This window comes from Lepisma saccharinum, chromosome 16 (genome assembly GCF_977018435.1).
Source record: "Lepisma saccharinum chromosome 16, izLepSacc3.1, whole genome shotgun sequence".
In the NCBI taxonomy this organism is placed as follows: domain Eukaryota; kingdom Metazoa; phylum Arthropoda; class Insecta; order Zygentoma; family Lepismatidae; genus Lepisma; species Lepisma saccharinum.
The window spans coordinates 55,276,684-55,301,304 of NC_139244.1; the positions used below are offsets into that span (position 1 = coordinate 55,276,684).

The window sequence follows — 24,621 nt, forward strand, 5'->3', positions numbered from 1 at the left end:
TAAGGACAACACTGTTAAAGTCTATGCTTTAAGGAATGATTAAGCACTCTATGATGACGGAAAATAATAATTCACATAACTACAGTGATGCATTACATCGGTGAAACATTAATTTTCGATCAGGAAGAAATATTGAAAAAAAGCAGGGACACAATGACCAATTGATTTATTTATTTTACTTCGCTTTTCTTCCACTTTTGAGTAATCACATAGATAAGGATGAAAGGTGTGTTAAGACGAAATTTGTGAAAGGCAATCACAAACGTAGGTCACAGCCCAAACTTCACAGACCATTATACTGGCCTTGTGTCTAGACGCCAGATCCTCGTTAGTCTGCAAAATATACTCCGTTGTCACAATGACGTAAGCATTCGTAGAATAAATTTGTATATAATTCTCCCCCCCCCCTCACCATAAGAAACGTGAGCTAAACTATTGCGGATTCTGTGATATGTTCATTACTTCTCAGGAACCACTCGCGGCCTTAAACTAGTTTATCCTGAAAAAAAAAACTGCGGGTTAGGATGTTAACAGATATTTCAGGGACAATATCCAAAGAATACTGTTACATACGCAGAATGCAAAACATTTCTATTTTCCCATTTCTAATACGACCCTGGCGAAAAAAAGGCAGCTGGAGCGTGGTGCTGATCTTATCACCTCCAAAATGGCCGAGCTCGAAAATTTGCGGTGCCCTACTACCACATCCCTTAAATGTGCCTTCATGGGACGTTGCTATACACACGAGGAACTTTACCTAACCTTTACTACTACTAACTATTCATGACAGGAATTTTGGTATTTTTTATACTTATTTATTTGCCCATTGCTAACCTGGTTCATTCCCAGCCATAACAGCAATTAGTCGATGCAATAAACATACGCCAAACTTAAAAAGAAACAGGTTTCGGCGTGCGCGCTCGCACACACACACATACACAGAGGAGCACAAGAATCTTCCACAAACTGCCCAGATCATGCCTGACAAGACTCCAACTAAAAGCTTCAGGAAACAAGTTTACGTGCGCATAGGGTAGTGATGGCCTTGTCTGCAACTGCCTTCCCCCACTTTCTTATCCCATACAGGAGTAATGAAGTGTTTCCAACTACCTTCCAATCTAACTAAGAGGAGGGAGGCCTTTTTTTAAAGTTCGCCAGTGTACATTTGGCAGATAAGACTGACGCAAGACACGCGGCTACACTATTCACGCATTTCCTCACTCTCTTCTTCAGTCTTGCCAAAACCACCATTATTGACAAGTATAATTTCAGTGTGTGCGGTGAGTTTCATTGGTTTGTTGTCTTAGGTCTACTTTACGTACAAATAGTCTAATCCGGACTGGACCTACAGTCTAAAGTGGGATCTGAACCACTATGTGCCTCCACCGGGTATCGAACCCGGGATCCGTTGATTACAAGGAGACAACGTTTCCACAACTAGTGTTGCCCACGAGACGAGACTTTGGCCTGTCTCGTCTCGTGGAAATGCTGTCTCGTCTCGAAAATATTCGTTTGTCTTATGACACATGGTCAATCTCGTCTCGTCTCGAATTTTTAAAAGCCTGTCCCGTCTCGTCCCGTGGGCAACACTATCCACAACACCATCGGGGAGGCCCGTGTGTGCGGTGAGATTGAAAAAAAAATTGCACATCGCTCATTGTGGTTTCGAGAGTGGTTACTTGGTTTGAGTTGCTGCTTTAAGTCCACTTTATGCACAGTAAGGCTAATCGGGACTGGACCTACAGTTTTAAAGTGGAATCCGAACCACTTGTGCCTCCACCAAGTATCGAACCCCGGACCCCTTGATTACAAGGGAATGACGCTACCACTGCGCCATGAGGGAGGCCGAGAGTGGTTACTTAAGAGGGGTAAATTCTTACATGTCAATTTGTTCCGTGAATTACGGCAGGAACACGAGGCTTAGCAGCATAATTATTTACGTATGGATATGGACACCTACTGTAAATTATCAATGCTAGTAACCCCAGAAATGGAAAAACAAGATATTACTCGTCAAACATCAACAGACCCGAAGTTTGACCGACCGATGAGACGGATGTGCGTTTGCATGCAACGACTTGTCTTCCGTTTTTGTTTGAAAACGAAGCTCCAGCCCATCCGTCTTTCAAGCGGTCGTCAAACCTCATTCACTTCATGCAAGACATCAAACTTACCGTCCACACGTTTTGTTTGATCCGTTTGGCATGATCATGCCAGACTGACGACAAAACATTACGTGTGGACTCGGCTTTAGATTGGATATTCGATTGCACTGCCCTCTGGCGGTTCCTCGTTCCCCGTGCAGCGGAAGCGTTCGTTCTGTTCCTATCGTAGCCTGCGCACTTGTGTAAGATATGAATAAGCGAGGAGAGTCCCTTTCGACTCGTCTGCTGTCCACTGCCAAGTTTAATCCGTGACTGGCACACCTAATTGTGATTTGTGAAGCAAAAAGTAAGTATTTCTACTTTTATGATATGTGTACGTGCTTATTGGTTCATTTGACTAACAGCCAAAGATTTATACCTAGTCCTACAGTTTCCCGATTTACATTTATAGTTTTAGATTGTAAAGATTTTTGTTATTTAGTGTGAGTTCCCTGTCACATTTTAGCTTATCGCGACGATGAGGATGGAACAGAACAGGTGCAGGGGTACCCCCTATAAATCCGTAGAACCAAATTGTAACCTTTGTACCCCTTCAAATAACTTGACAAGACACAAGGTGCTGATGCTAAAAGAACATATTTTCTAATAGACACGTATTACAAAGATTTATATTGCTTTGCGAACATTATATTTTCCAAAAGAATTCAAACTGCTGGTAAATCTATTCTTCTACATTGTGGAGTTACTTAACTTGATGTGTGCTCTGGGATACCTTTTAAGATGAAAATTGTCTAATACGACTGTGCAACGATGGAATAAGGTAAACGTTTAGTTTCAGGAAATCATGTAGCAGGCTCGTGCCTCGTTATGTAGGGGAAGGAGGCAGTAGCGTGCCCAGGATTTTCGAAAGGGAGGGGTTACGTACGTATACTTTTCCTTGGTAGTCAGCCCTCATTTTGCCATATTTTCCTACCATTGAAGTTATTTTTCTTTTAGGAATACTGGGCCAAAGGGGGGTTGTAACCCCCACCAACCCCCTTTGGGCACGCCACTGGAAGGAGGATACACTTTTCTAAAGAAGTAGTCGATTGGAAGATACAGTATGTACCATACTTGTTCGTACAGGCTGTATACATTGTATGAAACCCCTCTTTACGTGGTCAGTTTGCGAAATATCGTAACGAAACGTGTCCAGTATTCAGGGAGGACCTTCGAAAAGGTAATTTGTAGAAAAAAATGTGAGATACAGTAATTGTACTGGATGGAGAGTATTGTAAATCGTTTGAGGTTGTTTCATCTTGTACCTTTCTTGTTCGTACACATTAGTTATATAGTGACCATCAGGGCCGGAATAAGGTGGGTGCTATTGATAATGCAGCATTAGGACCATTCCTGAAATAGGCCCAGATGAAAACACGAGAATTTTCCGAAAGCTGAACAGTTTTATTTTGCTATATTAACCTGAAAATAAATCTTAGAATGAAATTTGGAGCCCCAATTTCGGACACCTAGACACAGCGCTAGTTATTATACAGTTACTATTATTCTTTGCCCCGTGACGTAACTACGAGAAATAGGTTAGCTTAATACAACATCTCAGAAAAATTCTCAAAACACAATTTTAACCATTGTCCAATTTCTCAGTTTTTCGTCCAATTATATTTAATAAAATATGTATTTCTAAAGCAACTGGGCTTGTTCTTAAATTCATCTGTAAACTTGCATTTTCGTTTCGGTATTTCTATTTACTAATGTAACTAAAAAAAACACAACGACAAAACATAACATAACGTCGTTGTGTTTATTGTTCACCGATGATTTCAAGCATCAGGCCCAATTTAGTCTTAATCCGGCCCTGGTGACCATGCCAGATAATCGTGTACAGCACACTGCGTTTTTCTACAGCTTCAGGTGCAGGTCTGTGTAGCACGCTTGTCATTGCTTGTCTTGGACAGTACGTAATGGGGAAGCGAAAGGAGCTCGGCTCAGACCTTAAAGGTGTGATAGTGATTCTTGCTCTTCAAGGACATTCTGTGAGGGAAATAGGGCCATTAGTGAACAAATCTCATTCTACTGTTCAGTATATAGTAAATAAATTCAAATATGAGGGTTCAACAAAGAATCAGGCAAGAAGAAGTAAGGAGAAGAGGGTAACCGGATGAAGGGAGCGTTTCGTGGCGAGAAACGTTAAGGCTAATCTAAAAAATAAATGTTCCGAAATTGAGGTCACGGTGGAAAATGCAACAGGAAAGACAGTGGGCAATTTAACCTTTCATCGTACATCGTACAGAGAGGGATATCATGGGAGAATGGAATAAAACCTGTGCATAAAGACCAGGAGTTCTGGAACAATTTCATCTGTTCCGATAATAAATACCAAAATATACCTTTTCGGATCAGATATTGACCACAGGATGTGGAGGAAAGCGAGTGAAGATAACAATGTACCATTGTTGTGAACATCAAGCAAGATTATTTTTTTCATTTTTGTTCTCCAGAGGTGTACTTGTATCATTTCACTTTCGCACTACCTCTGTACGAATAAGACTGGTACATACTGTATCTGCTTCCAAAGGTTTTACGACTGACCTTCCCTTTCGAAATTTTCAAATGGTATTTTCCGAAACTAAATAGTTTCACAAGTGTCACAAAAGAGACTAGGAATTTTTACTACCTATGGCCCAAGTTCCTTTTGTTTCATTGCGATTTCATGCTACGAATGCAATTTTAACATGGTTCGATTTCAATTTTAACTGTTAAGCAATCGCTAAAACCCCGCAGTATGTGTTAAGATTTTGTTCAATATATGGTTTCGTCAGAGGCGAGGCGAGGCGTCCGGTCATCGGCAGATGCGGCGATGACAGCAAAATAACAAAAATACTGCATTTTAAATATTTTAGAGAAGTAAAAAAATAAGTCAGAATATATATAAGCGAAGCGACATCATGAAACTGCTAGAAATATGAAAGGGATTGGCTAAGTTTAGCGCATCGGAACGAGAGCCCAGTACTATTCCCCGTGGCCAACACTCGCGCTAAGTTTCCTATTGAAGGTAATGGTGCTCGCTGGCCCAAGTCATCGCAGAAAATGTGCGAATCTCTCTACCTGCTCGGAAGACACCCGACGACCGCTTGAAGGTCTGGTCATAAAAGGCCTTTTTCTTCAGCTCCCATGTTTACGGCAGGGTTTCTCTGACGTCAGGATTACAAGTTTTAAGTGCTATTTCCATCATTGTAAGCATGCAATGCTCCAATACATGCAATTAGTGATATCGTGAGTGAAAAAAATTAAATAAAAATCACTTTCTTTCAATTGCTAGACGAACCATCTAATGTTAACAGTAGGTCTCAATTGTCAACAGTCTTGAGATTTGTGCATAAGGAGGAGGGTTTATTGGTTTTACTGATGTGAGTACCGATTGTATATCTGACGGGTTATTTGTTCATGTACAAATAGTCAATAAGTAGAAAGTCGAGGATAAATTTATTATTGCTCAAACTTATGACGGGTCGGCATGTCGAGGCATTTAGCGGATTTGCAAAAGAAGGTCCAGGACGAGTACCCGAAGGCATTAGTTACACATTGCTACGCTCAAGTATAGATTCAGTGCTGTGTCAGGGAATGAATGAAATACCATGTATTCTTAACCAATTTGCCACACAAAAACGTTAAAAGAAAACCATCCCATCCTTTTCACAACCCAGGTGGTGTTATAAATCATGCTTAGTTAACACAGCTGAACAGTACAGGGAGCCAATAATTGACTTTTTATCTAATATTTGATGACAACTGAAATGGACCGGGCGGGTGTGCACAGTGTATGAATTTGTGCACTTTTTGCAATGCTTTCAAACAATATTTTTACTGAAGACATGTTCTCCTTTGATCAAAAGTTTCTCTCGGTTATCACCAGTTGAGTTGTGGAGAAGATTCCAAGCTTTCGAGAGCTAATGTCACTCATCTTCAGGGTAGAAGTAAGAGTGACGTTAGCTATCGAAATCTTGGAATATTTGGCGTTTACTGAGGAGAAGTATTGTGCACCCCCCACTCCCTCTTCCAGGTTGGAAAGATCGACCCTGGCGTTTGACAAGTCTTGCGATGACTACGTAAAAATGTCACGCTTCGCCACTGTCGTAGTTCGGTTAGGCAGGGCAGGTTTGGTTCTCTTAGCATTAAAATAAAGTCCCTAAATGCATTCTACAGTTTCTACTAAGGTTCAGATTTACTTCTACATTAATTCCCACTAGTCTACGATACTTACAGTCGTTTGTCAACGGAAAATACATTGTATGTCCATGGGAAGCGCGCATGCTTGTGTAAGGTAATTATTAAAATTCCAATCTCCAAGAAACGTCTCAAATTCGGTTATTTTCTTATTTTTCACATTGGTACTTACATATTCTGCATTGCTGAGGATTCGTGAAGGTGGGATTTTGCTTTTTTCACGAAAATAACCTCAATTTTCCACATATAGAGTAATTCTTGTTCGTTAGTTTCCCGCTTGCATTACACACAATATGGCGGAGACATCTTGACTAGCGTTGTCGATGATCAGTGGGCATGCAGTGTTGCAACCTTCTTCACCGAAAAATACCTACTTTCGTTTTACTGATTTTGTATTTTTTTCCGGGTTCCAAAACCCCACGAACCATGCACGTAGCCCCACACACCATTTACGGATAGCCCCACACACCATTCATATATAGCCCCACGAACCATGCACGTAGCCCCACACACCATTTACGGATAGCCCCACACACCATTCATATATAGCCCCACGAACCATGCACGTAGCCCCGCACACCTTTCATAAATAGCCCCACGCACCATGTACGGCAAGGTTACGTTAGGCAAACATAGTTAAAATTGTTATTCAATATCTGGTACGTTTACAAAAGTTACAAAACCGCGTGTTTGGAAACACTGCCCGGGCGTTACGTCATCAAACCCACGCAAGATTTGGTTCACGTAGTAGAAGGACATAGATGCAACAGCTTTTGTGCATCGAAGAGAGATTAATCTTGAAAAATACATGATTAACCGGCCAAATAAATTAAACGATGTGTAAAAACACTTCCACGACCTTTCAAAAGTCTACAGAAACTCAGTTCGGTAAGTACTTTCTCTTGTAAAATTGAAGAAATAAGTTTCCAAAATTCTACAATAATTAGTCTTCCTGCTAGGAGAATTTGAAATGTATCATAAAACAATCGGAACCGTTACCCTACCTATGAAATTATGTGAAGTATAAATTAATATTTCACCATTATATGCAGAATTTATATTTCCCCTATTTTGTGAATAAATAAATGTATTAAAAATGTCATAATTTATGTCCTAAATTATTTGCAGTTATTTCGATTAAAACTGTAGCTCCAGCCCCGATTAGCCTATCTGATCGAAACTAGGCTATGACAGGTCTCTGCTCATCTCATCTCGATACCATTCCTAGCTGAAATAGAGCAGCCAGGTTTCCTACACATTTAAACCGGGTGCGGTTTGTGATTTTATCGTAGGGGCCGGGGGGGGGGAGGGGGTCGGAAACCCTGTAGCCCCCATAGATTTTTATAGTAGGGTAGATACAGTTCAACTGAAGAAAAACAAGTTTTCTTGTACATTTTCCATTATGAAGGCAATGCTGGAGGCAAGACATTTCTGGCCAAGTAATTACATTTTATATTTTAGTAAGATAGCAAGATTACTTTACTACGATGTGGTCTAAAATGGTAGGTGGTGAGGGATGACAGTTGCAAATCTGCCTGGGGCATTTGATGCTAAGTAATTAGGCAGTCGTGAGTCGCCAAACTTGCTACGAAATTTGCTTGCAATTTTGCTATCTGTCTAGTAGGTAGGTGTATCCAGTTGCTGTTATGTTCTTTGGTTGTTGCAGGCTCAAACGGTGAGAACGAATATGCATTTACAGCTAAACGTGCACAATTATTAGCCTCTATAACTCGTATCACAGTTTTTCGGAACAGATCGAACAGGTGTGAATTTTTTTTATATATAAGCACTAGGCCCTTCAACATCTTAATACCCGTCAAGTTTATTTTCTGTTTGCTTTTTTAGTTCCTCATTCGATTACCGGCAATGGAATGAGTGCTAGCGATATGTTCTCTCATTTGTTTCATCGTTATATCCATCCTCATCGTTGCAAATATCGGAGAGGAAGAAATTCGATGTTAATGAATCAAAGAGTACACAAACTATCTACCTCATTTTTAAACGCTAAGAATTAGAAAGATTACAACTGACTCAACCGACCTAATACTTGGTGTATCGGAAAAAGTGCTATTTTGTAATCAAGAAGTCCCGGGTTCGATCCTCGCCTCGGTGGAGGCAGATTTCATTAAGTGCTCGAATGCCACTATTAAGTTGTAGGCCTCGTCTCCATTAGCCTCTGTTTCATTGGCGTATATATAGTTCACATAAGGGGGGGGGGGGGTTCAACTTTTGGTATGATTAGGGTTGCTATATTTCATAAGTGAAAATCCGGGACACAAGTGACCTGAAGCTTGCTGAGGAGCGGGAGAGGGGGGGGGGGGTGCTGGACCCGACAAAGTTTTTTGTATATTATATATACATACATATACATTACATAATCAATTCATCCTCCCCATTAGAAATCAACAGCAAAAATGATATAAATTCTCTGAAATGTGCGCGCACCTTTACCCCCGAACAATTGATTGATTGATATGTTTATTTTACTTCGGTTTTTGTGCCATTTTTGGCTAGTTTCCGAAGATGGGAATGGGTGATGATATGATGAAATTGATGAATGGACACTCGCAAACATCCATGGCCAGGCCAGGATTCGAACCCGGGACCCCTGGCCTCGCAGCGCGATGTGCTAACCACTCCGCCACGGTGGCTGGCCTCCGAACAATTGTTCCTGCATTTAAAACAAAACTGTTTAGCAGCAACAGTCTGAAGTTCTTAGTTGTTATTATTCCTCTCTCTCTCTCTCTCTTTCTACAGAGCATTCCCTGACATTCGCTACGAGACTCGGCGGCAAGCGGTCCGGCGTCAGGGCTTGTCTTTCCCGGTGAACGGGTTCGCGACAGTCGCACGCTACAGTCTGTTTTTTTTTTCGCTCTCCCTGTCTTCGCTCTCTTTCCCTTTCTGTTGACGTTGCAGACTGACGCCGGTATAATGCTCCCTCGGAAGTTGTGTTGTGTTGTGTCGTGTCCTTGTGTTGAAGATTGTGGCTTAATATGGCACCACAAAAGTTTACATTGCAACAAAAGATTTATCTTGTCGAGTGTTACTTCGGAAAGAGGAATTGTGGAGAAGTGCGACGACGTTTTGCAACGAAATTTCCTGGTGTTCCCGTTCCACATAGGACCACTATATTAAATCTCGTAAAAAAGTTTAGAGTAACAGGGTCAGTTCTGACTAAAAGTGGAAAGAAAAATGGGGAAATCTAAAAAATAAAGTATACAAAGACAATCCGCACACCATCCGTGAGTTAAAAGAGAGCATTGTACGAGAAATCAGGAGAATTACAGTGGACGAACTTGCACGTGTAAATGCCAATTTCCTTCGGAGATGCCAGAAATGTGTTGCAGCAGAGGGACATCATTTTCAACACCTTTTGTAGTCAAGGTTAGTACACAATATGAAATAATAGCAGACTCTAGCGACTGTCGCGAACCAGTTTACCGGGAAAGACAAGCCCTGATGCCGGGCCGCTTTCCGCCGAGTCTCGTAGCGAATGTCAGGGAATGCTCTGTAGTAATTTACATTGCAGCACAGAAAAGAAGTAAAATGCGAGCGAAGCGAGCAATAAAATTTCTGATCCAAATTTTTGCAAACTGAAAACAATTTTGATTTAATAAGGCACAAAAAAATTCATGGAGCGCCATGACATTCTTTTTACATTTTTTTTATTTAGATTGTTTGGCGCCGAGGGCGAACTCTTGGCTGTCTGAAAGAAATAATGCAAGAAAGACGTAAAAACGAATACAATCTTGAGTGCCCTTTTGTCCTGCTACTCTTAGATTCGGCTAGCCTTGCGTTCTTTTACTTAAATGTTTGCCCCCCCCCCCCCCCCCGCAGAATTGATTTCCGTGTCCTGCACTCCCTTTCCCCGTAGTTGTTTTGAACTTTCATCAGCTTGAAAATATAATATCGTTTAATAACTGCTATGAGATTCCTCTACACTAAATTTCTAGGGGAAAGTATAATATCGTGGAATGGACATCGGGAAGGGGGACAAGGATGGCCACAAACCCCCCTTAGGAAACTAATGTCAATCTAAAAGTATATATTTCTCACGTATAATTTGATTTCAGTTACAGTAATTTATGTACATTAATTATTATAATGGGGATGCGGGAATGTGATAATTTCAAATTCAAGTGGTGTTTTTTTGAGGGAGCAACTTTATTATCGGGGTAATATGCCCCATGGAAAAATACCTTGGTTGTCCCTCCGTGCAAAAAATCTGCGGACGTCCATGATTAGGGGGTGCAATTTTTTTAATATCTCGTTTAGAAACTGACATGTTCACAGTACCCCTTTTGAGGTGCCCAAAATAATCTTGCACTGCATGAAAACAATTTGGTTAGAACAATTGAAGATGTTTCAAACTCCTCACAGGTTGCACAGTGAAGAAACTGAAGAGCTTGCTGAAATATTTCTCTTTTACTAGTAAATTGTAAGGTCCGTAGTTTTCATAATTAGTGAATACAATTCCACAAGCCACGCTACTTAGTATTGATGCTTTTCTGTTCATCTTGTGTCAAATAACTTGAGAATTTTAAGGTGTTTCCCTGATTTTCTTGCACTGCGTTTTTAAAGATCAAATTCATTTAAGAAAACTCGAAGGAAAAAAAATATAACTGATTTTACAGTCCCAACGCAGTTTCTTATCGCAGAAATTCCGAAACTATCAGGAAATTGCAGATGGTCTGCAGTCCCATGCCATCTAGTGTGTGAAATTACGTAATTTTCTTCCCATCCGTATCTCGTCCTATACGTCTCGAATTTAGGAGAATAAATTTAGTCCGAAGAAATTTTTATGAACAAGCGGATGGAACAGGTAATCTGGTAATTTTGTTGAACCTTAAGGGGGGGGGTTGGACCCTTTGAACCCCCTTCCCCTTATATACGCCCATGCTCTGTGTACAAGAGCGTATCCCCCCCCCCCAAATCCCTTTCTTCTTTTTGAAAATACTATGGTAGATTCAGCATACTTTCCAATAAGGCACTTGATGTGGCAAGTATAGAAAATTTTCTCTGTGCACGGTTTATGGATTCTGAAAATGAAATCCTCTGAAAGTGCTATATCAGATGAAAACCTGACTTCAATGAGAAACTGTTTTGTTACAGTAAGTGAAAAGCAAACTATTGTCAGTGTGTAAAACTCGATTTCTAGAACAACAGAATTCACTTCATGTTTTTGTTAAATTTCTTCAACCTTGTCAGTTAAGTGGCGCTGTCAGAGTGAACCATCCCAAGCAAATTTTCTAGCCGCAGTTGAAAAGGGGACTTTTTTAATTGCACTATTTATCTATGCAAGGGTTTTCAGTTTCACTGTACAATTGTCAAAGTATTTAGAGCCCTCATCACAATTTAGCCTATTTTTTTTCTTACCCAAGAGACGTCACAGAACTGCTTTCAGATACTTCTGGAAATCGCAGATGAAGAGTTCAGTCAAATATTTCAAACTGCTTCTAAGAAAGTGTCAACGGACATTCAATTCTGAAATTACGATTTCAAGAATAACAAACCACCCAAAAAAGATAAATATCATCGAGTTATTACAGAGGGAGGGATGTGCCATTGGCCTTGGGGGATGGGCACCCCTGGCTGGACCTCCCCAAATTTTCTTTCTGGATACGCCCTTAATACCTTAATAAAACACCAAACGGTGCAAAAATCAGCAGGCTTTGGGAATTTTATTGCTTGTAGGTGTAGAACCGTCATAGTGGCCCATTTAGATTCCAGTCATGGGCGTCCGGAAGGGAGGGCAAGGGGGGCCGTGGCCTTCCCCCCTGGAAAATGAAACTCAATCAAAAATTATGTATTTCACACATATAATTTCATTTTAGCCACAATAATAATGTGTTAATTATTGCATGAACATCATAAATTCAAATTTAAGCAGTTTTTTTTTAGGGAACAACACTATTTTTGGAGAAATGTGCCTTGTTTGTCCCCTGGGAAAAATACCTTCCTTGCCCCTCCCTGGAAAAAATCCTGCGGACGTTCATGATTCCAGTCTGTGAAAGCAAAAGAGCTGCATGTGAAAAGGATATTAAAGTTAGGATCTATTTTCTAGTTCTTAATAGCATAATTTCTAAATTAATGGAAAAGGTTTATAAAGGACAGCGATGTGTTAATTGAAGTTAACCGCTTAAATTCAGAAAGTGCAGCTTTCTGAAGTAAGCAAGGCTACATCTTTTGACGCTCACTACTGTTGTGATGGACAGTGTAGAGTCCGAATTAAAAGTGGCAGAAAGGAAACTCAAATAAGGACCCTTCAGCAACTTCTTGCGATGGTTGAAACCTTCAAAATTGTCTTTCACGAACTTTGTGTAATTGCAATGTGCATATCCAGCAACATGTTGTGGATGTGAAAGACCATTTTCTAGCTTCCGGCAAATCCTTCGTAACTGGATTGGTAACGAGAGGTTGAGTGTTCTATCTATTCTGTCCATTCAGAAAAAGCTCTCAAAAATCAAGGCTGTAGATAATGTTTCAGTTGCTCATAAAAACAGACTTATCTTATTGTAGTTTTTCCCCCAACTTCTCACTTCAGCAAAAAGTATCTCTACTCTACTGTATACATAGAAATAGGGTTAAATGTAGTATTTGATTGATTTAATTAGGTTATTTTACGTCTATTCCGTGCCACTTTTGGCTAATCGAGACGATGGAGATGATTGATGATATGATGAAATTGATAAAGATACACTCGGAAAGAATGCAAAGTCCAGACCGAGATTCGAACCCGGGACCCCTGGAGTTGTAGCGAACTGTGCATATGTAGTATTTAATGTACGCATATCTCGAGAGTTCAGAGTGAATGTATTTCTTCTGGTATATTTTGTACTGTCAATATGAATGCAGTATCTTTTTCCCTATCAGTGGCGCAAAGGGGGAGGGCATTGTCCCCCCAAACTTGGACGGAAGTGAGTTCTAGGAGGGGGGCAAACATTGACGGAATTGCCGCCCACAACTTCAAATTTTATGGAAATAAAAATACAATGTTGAGGTTTTCTCTGGTTATCAGCCAGGTGATTTCCAGATAGGCTTCAGAGCTTTCGACAGCTAGAGTCACTCTAATATTCAAGAAGTCATCTCATTGAAGTCTTCAATCCCCGAAGAAGGGAGTGACATAAGCTCTCGGAAGCCTATCCAGAATTCACCTGCTTCATATCCTGAGAATACCACTTCATGAATCATCTTTGCCGTTTTCTGCTGCCTCTGGCTGGGTTGGCATAGAAGTCAAGCCTCTCCATTTTCTTCCAGTCTTCCACTTCCAATCTTGTCCTCTTCTCCTAACGCTCTCCACTATCTGCTCTTTCCACCAACATCTTGGTCTCCCCCTTGGCCTTATTCCCACTCCTTGTGCATTGTATGCTCTTACTGGCAGTCTTTCTGCACTCACCTTCTTCATGTGTTCGAACCATCTCACCTGTGCCTATATATTCTGTCCTGAAGCTTCACCACCCCCCTTGTTTGTCGGATCTCCTCATTCCTTAATCTATCCCTTCTAGTCTTCTTCAATATACTCCTTAACAATTTCATCTCCACTGCCTGCATTTCTCTTTTGTCTCTCTTTCATTGTCCAAGTGTCTGCTCCATACATAATTATTGGCACATAGCAGCAGTGCACGCAGGATTTTATCAAGGGGGGTTATTTCTAAAACTTTCTCCAAATTCACACTACCATTGTTTTATTATACTTCAATTAAATAATAATACTCACAATTAATTAAATGAATTACTACTAATAATATATACTATTAAGTAGTAGAGATCTACATAAATATAGTATGTATGAAAGCAATAGGAAAAAAAATACTTTCTAGTCATTCGATTTTTATCAAATTCTGGGAGAATTTTCTTGTTTCTTTGTTACGAAATAAATGTCTGGTCAATGAGGTGAGATATTTTAAGTGTGAAGAAAATCCATAAAAACAAGAAAGTAAATTTAAATAAAGTATGGAACTCATCCAAGGAGCTGCGGTGGTCTGGTCGGTAGAGTGTCTGACAACCACGAGGGAGATCAAAGCTCGATTCCCGGAATTGGTTGGAATTTTTCCGGATTCTTCCCTGCATAAATGTCCCCGATAATTCACATCTGGATTGTCTCGCTGTTCTTACCAACAAAACATTTTACAATGGTTAAGGTTATTGTCGTTTGAATAATTATCTAGACAACAAAGTGAGACATTTTACAGAGAGACATTCAAACGTGCTGCGGTAAACAATACAATGGGAAGGGGAACTGGTGACTGCATTCTTGTCCGCCTAGCCTTTGTCTATACATTAGCTGCTTACAAAAAACCAAGAACTTTCTTTAGTTAATTCTCATTGTTCACACAAAAAAATACATGTTCATTGAACACTGGCATACGTAGAGGGGTGGCTGATGGGGTTACAGCCCCTACAGAAATTTTGAGAAAATCAGAATTTTCAAATAAAAATCAGTTAAGAACTTTAAAAAATCAAAATGTGTAAATGCGAAACCTCTTTTAAAGTGAGTCCCGATTACCATTTTTGTCTTTGAATACAATTTCAATAGACTGAAAAGCTCCAAAAATACGAAATATTTTATTATGCATCCTGCTCTCCAAAACGAAACAATTTGCTATCCATATTTACTATTCCAGCCCATCCAGAAAAAAAACCTGCCTACGCCAGTGTATTGAACATTGTTGCAATTGAGATACAAAACAACTTTTCTCTCTTTAAAATCATAGTTGCCCTCATGTTTTATTTTCAAGAATTCGTGTTACTTTTCAAAGCATTCACTCTGAAAATAGTAGTAGTAATAGTATTGTCCCAGATCTTTGACTGCAATAAATTGGCCATTTAAATTTTTTCACAGCATTTTTCATAATATTTTACAATCTCAAGGGGGGTTAAACCCCGTAACCCCCCCTTTGCCACTGGCACATAGTATGTGTTATATATTACCTTCTTGCATTTCATAGGTACATACCCGTTTCATATAAATCTTCGAATGCTTTGATATAGTCCAGCACCCATTTGTCCTCTTTTGTTTACCTCCTTATCTATTCTTCCACTTCTCTCAATTCTGCTTCCAAGATATTTGAAACTCCCCACTACCCTCAACTCTTCCCTGTTCATCTTTATTCTTGTTACATTTCTGGCTCTTGTTTCTTGTTATTAGCACCTCACTCCTTTCAGTACAGCATTTCATTCCTGCTCTTCTGATTTCCTCATTCCACCTATCAAGCTGTCTCTGTACGTCTTCATTGTTTCCCCATATTACTAAATCATCAGCGAACAACAAGGCCTTCATCTCTTCCTCTTCTTCACCACCTCTTTGTTAATTATGCCCATTGTAATTATGAAGAGCAGTGAGGAAAGAGCACTTCCCTGGTTTAGTCCATTACTTATACTTGAACCATGCCATTCTTCCCACTGGTGTCTTCACACAGCTCTGGTTGACCTTGTATGTGCTCTGCACTTTACACACTATCTCTTCCTCGACTCTTTTCTCTCTCTTAGAGCCTTCCAAATCTGTGTTTTGTCCATGCCATCATATGCCTTTTCTATATCTAGGAATGCCATAATCAAATCATTTCCATATTCTTAATGTCTTTCCTGTAATTGCCTTATGGTGAATATCACATATACTGTTGATCTGCCACTTCTCAAGGATCCCATGCACGGAGACGCCGAAAGAGCAGCAACAGAACAGTTTTGTTTCCGGCATCTCGGTGGGCCATAACCCTCAAGATAACGTGCAAACTTTAGCCAGAAATTCTGTGCTTCGGTTCTGCACATTCCCCTGTAGTAAGCATTACACCATTTGATTTCAATAGAAGCAGACGACAGAAGTTCTGTTGCCTGATTTTTTCGTGTTTCCCCGCGTATGTGTGCAGGGTCCTAAAATCCATACTGTTCCTCTCCCATGTTCAGCTCTGTTACTTAACCTTATTCTTTTCTCTATTATTTTCTCATACACATTTGATGGTTGGCACATTAGTGTTATTTCCTCTGTAGTTTTTACATTCCTTTCTGTCACCCTTCTTGAATATGGGAACTATTGGTCTTTTGTTCAATCTCTTAGCACTTCTCTCTTGGCACACTGTTTTCACTACCCTGTACAGCCACTGTATACCAATCACTCCTGCTCCTAGTATAATATCCACTAGCACTTCATCTACTTCAGGTGCTCTACCTCTCTTCATTCTCTTCAGTGCTTCCTCCACTTCTTTCCATGTGAGATTATTTTTTCCTTCCAGTTTTCTTTTTCCTTCACTTCATGTTCATTTCCTATTTTCACATTCAGAAATTTCTCAATGATTTCTCCACATTCTCCTTATTTCTTCATTCTCTTCTACAATGTTTCCCCTTTCATCCCTTAGCTTACAGCTGTCTCCTCTTTCTCTTCTCCTTTCACTAATCCATATAATACTTTCTTGTTCCCAACTACGTCATCTTCTAGCACTTTGGCCGACTTTCCCATCCACTTCCTTCTTTCCTCCTTTACTACTGTTCTTACATCTTTCTTCTCTTCCACGTACTCTTTTCGTGCATTCTGTGATTTAACTTTAGACCATTTTCTCAATGAATCATTTTTGTTTGTCACTGCCTCTCTAGTTCTTTCATTTCACCATAGTGTTTTTCTTATTTCTTTTCTTGTTTGTTGTTCCACATACCTTTTCGGCTGCTTCTACTATTCTGTTTTAAATCTTCTCCATTCTGTTTCTACTCCTTTGGTTTAATCTCTTGGCACTTTAGTACACAATATTTCTTGATATTTATCTTTTATCCTTGAATTTCCACACTTTTATCCTTCTCTCTTGTTCTTCCCTTCTATCTTTTATTTCAATTCCCTCAAATCTCCTACTCAGAGACGTCGATAGAAGGAGCACGCGGGGGCTCTGGCCCCGGCAAATGTCCACATGGCCCCGGGAAACTGTTCTGTATTTGCTGTAAATTTTATTTTGATGACAAATATTGCAAAATAATTCTTCAGTAAATTTTGCTTGCAGTTTGAAACACTTCTTCAATTTTCAGTGCCCCCAAGAAAGGCATTTCTTTCTTATTTCCCTGTTTCTTGCTTGTTGAACACAAACAGATGTATTGGGAGGGGATACAGTTAATGGTTTTGTGGTCCGCCCCTGTCAGGGAAGTCTGAGACCTATTGAAAATGCACTTTTCCTCCCTGCTGCACACCAGATCCAGAATCCCCCCAAAACCCGCACTTTCTCTTCATGTGGCCCTGCACTGGTTCCATGGGCGCCGAAAGGACGACACAAACAGGAAGATGCATTTCAAATTCCAAGAAGAGAATTCTATTGCTTGTCCCTTTTTCGACGCGGTAAAAAATGACATAGCGGTTCTTCTCACATGCACTCAACCCTCCTGCTAATGACCTGCCCTGCAAGGAGGGAAAGGCCACTTTCTGAAAATTCGGAGAAACATCGAAGCGGTCGGTTCATCTGTTGATTTAGTGGACTTTCGTAATCTCTGATATTTAGAGTAAATACAAAATATCACTTGGTAGTATGCTTTTCCCCCCAGTGTGATTTGATTTTTTAAAATTTTGATTTGGCGATTTAAGTCCATTTCATGCACAGTAATGCTAATCGGAACAGTTTAAAGTTGGATCCGAACCACTTGTGCCTCCACCAGGTATCGAACCCGGGATCCCTTGATTATAAGGCGGGGACGCAACCACTGCACCATCGTTCCCCAGTGTGACTGGACACCTTCAGAGTAATATTGGACCTGATTAGGCGACTTAGCTCTTTTCTGTCAATTGAATATGGCAACACTGATCTGTATTCGGTAAGGATCACCGGCAACTGTGCCGGCTAAACAGGCATGGCATTAACCCGCCGCCTCCTCCCGCCGTAACAGTCTTTGCCGCAACGCGAAGTCTTGAGCTCTTGAGCTCAGGGTCCTTTCCTTGTGTTGCCTGTGGAGGGTACCGGATCAGTCCTCCGCTTCGCTTTTGCCGGTGTCAGAAAAATATCAGTCTGCAATGTTTACTTTCCGACAATATTACCAGTTTATGCACGTAATAATATTTTAAGACAGGTTCTTCAATTCTTTATATTTTGGTGTTACCTGCTGTAACAGCTGCTACATGCACGCCACGCCTCTGCAATATACCAAGAAATTCATCTTCAGTGCATTTACTCCTCCCCCAACTTTTTCGTCTTTAGATGGCGGCTGCCGATAAGGCATAAGCCCCTTTCGAAATCAAATGCTGGCTACCGACCTTACCACCAGTGATCGAACCTTGAACCTTTCGATTGATTGATTAATTGAACTGGTGTTTTAAGTTCACTTTATGCACAGTAAGGCTAATCGGTAGTGAACCTACAGTTTAAAGTGAGATCCGAACAACTATGTGCCTCCATCGGGAATCGAACACGGGCAGGTTGTTGAACCTGCCGAACCAAAGACGAGAGCGTAATTATTTGAGCGTGTGGGAACTTTGTTTTATCCAGTGCCATCATATATTCAGTTTTCCACACACAAATAAAAATTATTTTTAAGAAATTAGAGGTGTGCATATAATTTATTATGGTCATAATTTCCCAAGTGAACAATCAGATGCCATAGAATAATAATAATAATAAATAATAACTAGAATAATTATATTTAATTAAATAAAATGTTAATTAAATATGTAAATGATTTAATATTGTATTGTTATTATTACATGAATAGGTAAAAGATAGTTAAAGAATAGAGATAGGCTATATAACAGCACATATTCATTATCTATTCTACGTGTAGTTAAGATCGCCAAAATTTGCATAAAAACAACTGCCCTGGAAAGGAATTTAATGCCAATAGGGAAGTTTCATACCTTAAATCACAGCATGCCAGCCATGAATTTGGCAAAAATAAGAAGAATAAAACCACTGTACGCTGTTTAGAATGCAAATTATTTGTATGCAGAAACCATTGCAGTACCCATATGAAATGCCGGAGTTATCAAAATAACGATGTTAAAAAGTGACAACATTGAGTTCCTTATATTTGAGTCAGTATGTCTTTTCTTATGTATACTTCGAAAGAGTACGAGAAACAAATTGAGATTTGAACATTTTAAAAATATTTTGTAAGTTTCTTCAAGGTGTGTGTTCTACATTCGATTGTTTTTCTGCGAGTCAGTGAGATTTTGACAGAGAATTTTGGAACAAATAGTTCCTTTCTAAGCCTATTTAAGTTGTATGATTTCAATTCGTTTTGAAAAATACAATCAAAAATTTGAAAATATGTTGAAAATTTTTGGAAAATACTTTGATATTTTTGTTAATGGTGAGTTCACTTTTTAGTGCCTTCATTATATGGAAAAATTTTAATTACTTTTAGAATAATATTTTGATGCATTTGCATCAAGAGTCAAAGCTTGTAATTGTATGACAGTCATTTATGTTTACTTTTTTTCTAAGAGCTAATAAAAATGTCCAAAATGGACATGTTTGCGTTCATGTAAATTTCCCTAATTTCCAGTAAGTGCTACTGTAATTCAACCTCGATTTGAATCAATAATTCACGTAAATAATGTTGGTTTTGATTAGGCGGCACTGAGTGCCACACGTGGGACATTTGTGCTGCTATGAGAATGTGGATGACGGAGGGTTAAGCTCTTCACATGACCCTGAAAGAAGTCCATCGATGTCATATCTGGTGATGGAGCTGGTCGTGGAACAAGACCACCACGACCAATTCATCTTTGATCAAACTGTGTATCAAGGCATTCTCTAACAGCGACTGCAAAGTGTGACAGCATCCTGTCATGTTGAAACCACATGGCCAAGGTAGTTTAGCTCTAGAAACTAAACATATTCAGTGCAAACATACAAAAAGGTGGTAGAGTTTGAACAAACAAAAGGTATTCAATTACTCCGTAACAAGGTACAATGGACCATGGATTCCTTATATCAAAACACTCAGCCAACATCCCTGAATAATCTGTGAAAGTTTGTCGGTAGAGTTCGGTTTCACCCTGTATAATACACTGTATCACTAATACAAGTACACACCTTCCAGCATTAAACTGTAATAGGCTAAGGCATCATTTCATTGTAATAGTATACTGTAATATGAATGCAAATTGACATGTTCGATATCACAGCATGAAATAAATCTAATCTAATCCTCTTCTGGAGCTCTTTCTACCTGTCTACTCGAAAATGCTCCAAATTGACTCTTTTTATGTCACCACACATGCCACTAGAAAATTTACATTGTAGCATAAGTATTTAGTTTCTGAAAATTAGATTTGAAAATTTCGAAGATTTATATTAGAGCTGAGTCGATACCAACATTTGCCGATACCGATACCTTATCAGATTCCAACTGATGCCGATACCGATACTTGCATAATTCCAGTAAAATAACAAAGGCTAGTTACTGAGTCACAAAACTCATCACATCACATTAGAATTAATGATATCAAATACTCCAAATTATTTCCATATAACATTATATCACTTAAAATATCCTGTGACATTTTATGTGAACTTCTTTCTGCCCCCAGAGGATGCAAAACAAGAAAAAGTTTTTGAAATGTTGCAGGCATTGTTAAAGTGTTGCAGATACACAGAAAGAATCGGTGTATTATTGTGTGTCCCTGCCAGAGAAGGTTATAGTATGTAAAATTGTTTATTGTTTATTTATTTGCTTTATTTTACTTCGTTTTATGTGCACTTTTCACTAATTATATGATGAAATTGATGAATGGACACTCAAACATCCAAGTACAGGTCGGGATTCGAATCCAGGACCCTTGGCGTTGTAGCGTCATGTGCTAACCAGCTTGTGTTAAATAAAATGTATGTAGTGCGTATAGCGTACAGCTTGCACAAGGAATGCAAAATAAATGCAAATGTAAACAACATTCTTATCGTTCGGATTAACCTGGGGAGGGTGGAAGACGACGTAAAAATATACACAAATAAAGATATATATTTAATGCTCATTTGGCAGCTCTGTCCATTATTCTCTGTAATTTGCAATAAAAACAAGTCACTGCAGTGTCGGCATTGGGCAGCAGTCACACAGAAGAGTAAGAGCACAACCCTCCCTCCCACAGCGACATTCGATCCTTTTCCAAAGAACTCCAGAATGAGCCTAGCATTATAATAATGCTGGTTTTGAAAACGTCACGTTCTGAACCCACGAGCTTGTGAACAAGAATTGGCAATGGATGGTTTCTATTATTTCCACATAGCATTGACCACCAGGCAGTTACATGCCTTCAATGTCACTATTGGGTGCAGCGCTTTCACATTAGCCCTGTCTTTGATCTCGTCATCTGCTTCCCAGGAGGGTGCATCATTTTCGGAAATGTACACTGAATTCTTGTGCGGGACCCCAACCTGTCACAAGGAAGGGTGAACGAACTCTTGAAAAGGACAAATAATGTGTTGTTTCTCTTGGCTGCTCTAGCCACTCAAAATCTTTGGTATCATCGCCGGCCCCCGTGGTGAAGTGGTTAGCACATCCTGGGTTTGAATCCTGGCCTGGGCATGGATGATTGCGAGTGTCGATTCATCAATTTCATTATATCATCACTCATTCCCATCTTCACAAATTAGCCAAAAGTGGTACAAAAACTGAAGTAAAATAATGCAAATCAATCAACCAACCTTGGTATCTGCGAAAGAAATTGAACCAATACTTTCCGATACCGATACTCCTGGTATCGGTATTGGCTCAGCCCTAATTTATATATGTGTGATCTACCAATCACATTTTAGAAATGTGTACCCTCCCTTACATGGAGATTAGATTTAGATTACCTTTTAGCTTGACTTCCTTGAAGTTAACTTCAGGATTTTATTCATTATAAACAGTTTTCACCTCAAGTTTTCCAAGAACAGAAATCAAGCGAAGTAACTAGTATGATAATTATAGTACAATAGGTTTAAAGTTGTTTGAATTCTTTTGGAAAGGAAGATGTTATTTATAGACAAAATAAACTTTTCCTGTTTAGCTATTAGAAATGTGATTATTTGAACTGTAGCATCTGTGCCTAACAAATTACGAGGTGAGGGGCACTACTTGGGTATTGTACCACTTCCAAAACATGAGGGACAATGTACCCCTGTACACCCTGTTCCTGCACCACTGATCCTATTGTTTTTATTTTGTCGCTCCTTGCAAAGTAAATTCCACAGTAAATTACAGATAAAGACTCAGAGCTGTAGTCTACCGCCCCCCCCCCCCAAGCGATACCCACCTACATTTGGACGTGTAAGTGTTGCTAACTTGATAAATTTCTAGTACAACAGACAGCCCGCGAGAAGATCCCCAAACGAGGGAAGACTGGCCTATTTGCAGATTTTGGGGGTAGCAGGAAGCCTTCTGCTGTGACCCGTCAGTGTCTGTGGGAGTTGATTTGTCAGTTACACAAAGGATGAAGCATATGTCTGCAGCAACAAGTTGCTTTTTTTCAGTGTACGGAATATTTTTGCATTGTTTATCCTGTACTTAGCATATATTTCAAAGAAGTTTAAAAATATATATATGGCAGCTGCATCCCTGCACCTGCTGTACAGGGTGACATCTATCTGTCAAGAAATCAACAGCTAGGTCAAGAAAGTCTAGAGATTATGCTTGTGGTCAAGAATTATTATTTTTATTTATTTACAGGATAGTGATTTTACATTGTTTTATACATGCACTGGGATTTTATAAAATAGAATATTTGGAAATATAAAATTGTATTGAGTTGTGGACAAGATTTGTTCACTTTGTTTCTTAAGAATTATGTTCTTGCATGGATGTAAAAATATTAAATAAAGTAATGTGGTCATTCCTCATCCAGGATGAAGTCTCAAACATTAATTTTTACATTCATTAATAATTAAAGCAAGTCTAAATCTCGTTAAAGCTCCAGTTTTTCATCTTAACCGGCCTTGTAGTAGGGGTTTTTCATTGAATAAAAATATATTTTTTTTAATTTCAAACTACACCTAAGTGGGAGGCGATTAAATAAATGTTAAGAAGGGGTTGCGGAGGATAAAGGCAAAGAAAAAGTCAAGAATTTTGAATGTTATATAGTGGAGTATCATTTTGCTACGCCACTTCACTCCCTAGAATCTTCTCGTGAGCGGTCAGCTGTAAACTCATCTACAAGTAACAATATATTACTGATTAACTCTTCTTTTCTAGGTCTGAAAATGGAACTAGCAAGGATTCAGGCAGAAATAGATTTTGAAGGTGCCAAGTTAAATGTCAACAATGGTGTGCTGGTTGTACAGGAGTACAGACCCAATGTATTTTTAAACTGCAATTACGGCCGAATTGTGGTGGAAGGAGATGAGGCAGATGTAGTTGTCCGGGAGAATTATGGGAAAATTTCATACAAAGGTAATAATGGTTCACTGCTACTTCATGTAAATTATGGAGTGATTTCATACAAAGGCGTCAATGGCATATTGGGCGCTGTTTGTAATTATGGGAAGATTCAGCTTTCTGGATCTCTCTCGAAAATAACTATTGTTACAGACTATGGACTAGTAAAGCACTTCTAAAGCTAAAATAGAAAGTAGTTATGGAATCCATGGAAATACCAGTACCTTTCTCAAGTTTCTAAACTAGAATTCCTACCATATTCATATATTTGTGATATATATATTTGTTATATTCTTGAATAATTTTATGTAATAAGTGTATCAATCTGTATCACTGTGAATTGTTTCATGAAAGTGCCTTTTGGAAAATGTAGTGGATATTTATAAGAATATGAAAGTACTTTATTTTATTTAAATGTAGACAGTGAAGTATTTTAGGATTGTGACATAAATGCTTGATATTATCTTTACAATTTTGAATATATATGAGTGTGTAAGGAGCAATTAGCTCTCCACCTCAATCGTAATTTGTTTTACTGCAACTTTTCTTCTTTTCTACTTGTAATTGTCTTTAACATAAATACACAGTGGTGTGACCATACAACAGTCAACTTTCACAATGTGCAGAAGACATAAAGGCCAACTGGAGGAGTCAGGAAAAAAGGCTAGGACTGACGTCATTGCAAACAAATGATATTTTATAAAAAGCTTTCAAAACCTGGAAGAGTCAGGGGAATTAAATGATTTTTGCTTGGCAGAATTTGTAACTGGAAACACGTTTAGTTTTATTTTCCCAACAATCTTCCTTTTTGGGTAATATTGCTTATAAAAAGGTTCTTTCATTTTATTTTAAATTTATTTTCAAAAATGTTCAACAAACGTGATTCATTTGATTAACTTACAAGGTTGAAGTGTAACTCTTATTTTTTAGAATGTTAAATCATTACACAGTTATGTATAATATCTGGAAAAGTCAG

At 39.1% G+C, this 24,621-nt stretch overlaps 1 long non-coding RNA gene across 1 annotated transcript; it reads left to right on the forward strand.

Annotated features, from left to right (window-relative positions):
* Positions 1 to 2,255: 2,255 nt before the first annotated feature.
* Positions 2,256 to 24,110, forward strand: LOC146000090 (uncharacterized). The gene is made up of 2 exons (XR_014443475.1): positions 2,256 to 2,451; positions 23,463 to 24,110. It is a non-coding gene; the product is annotated as an uncharacterized LOC146000090 (long non-coding RNA).
* The last annotated feature ends 511 nt before the right edge of the window (positions 24,111 to 24,621 follow it).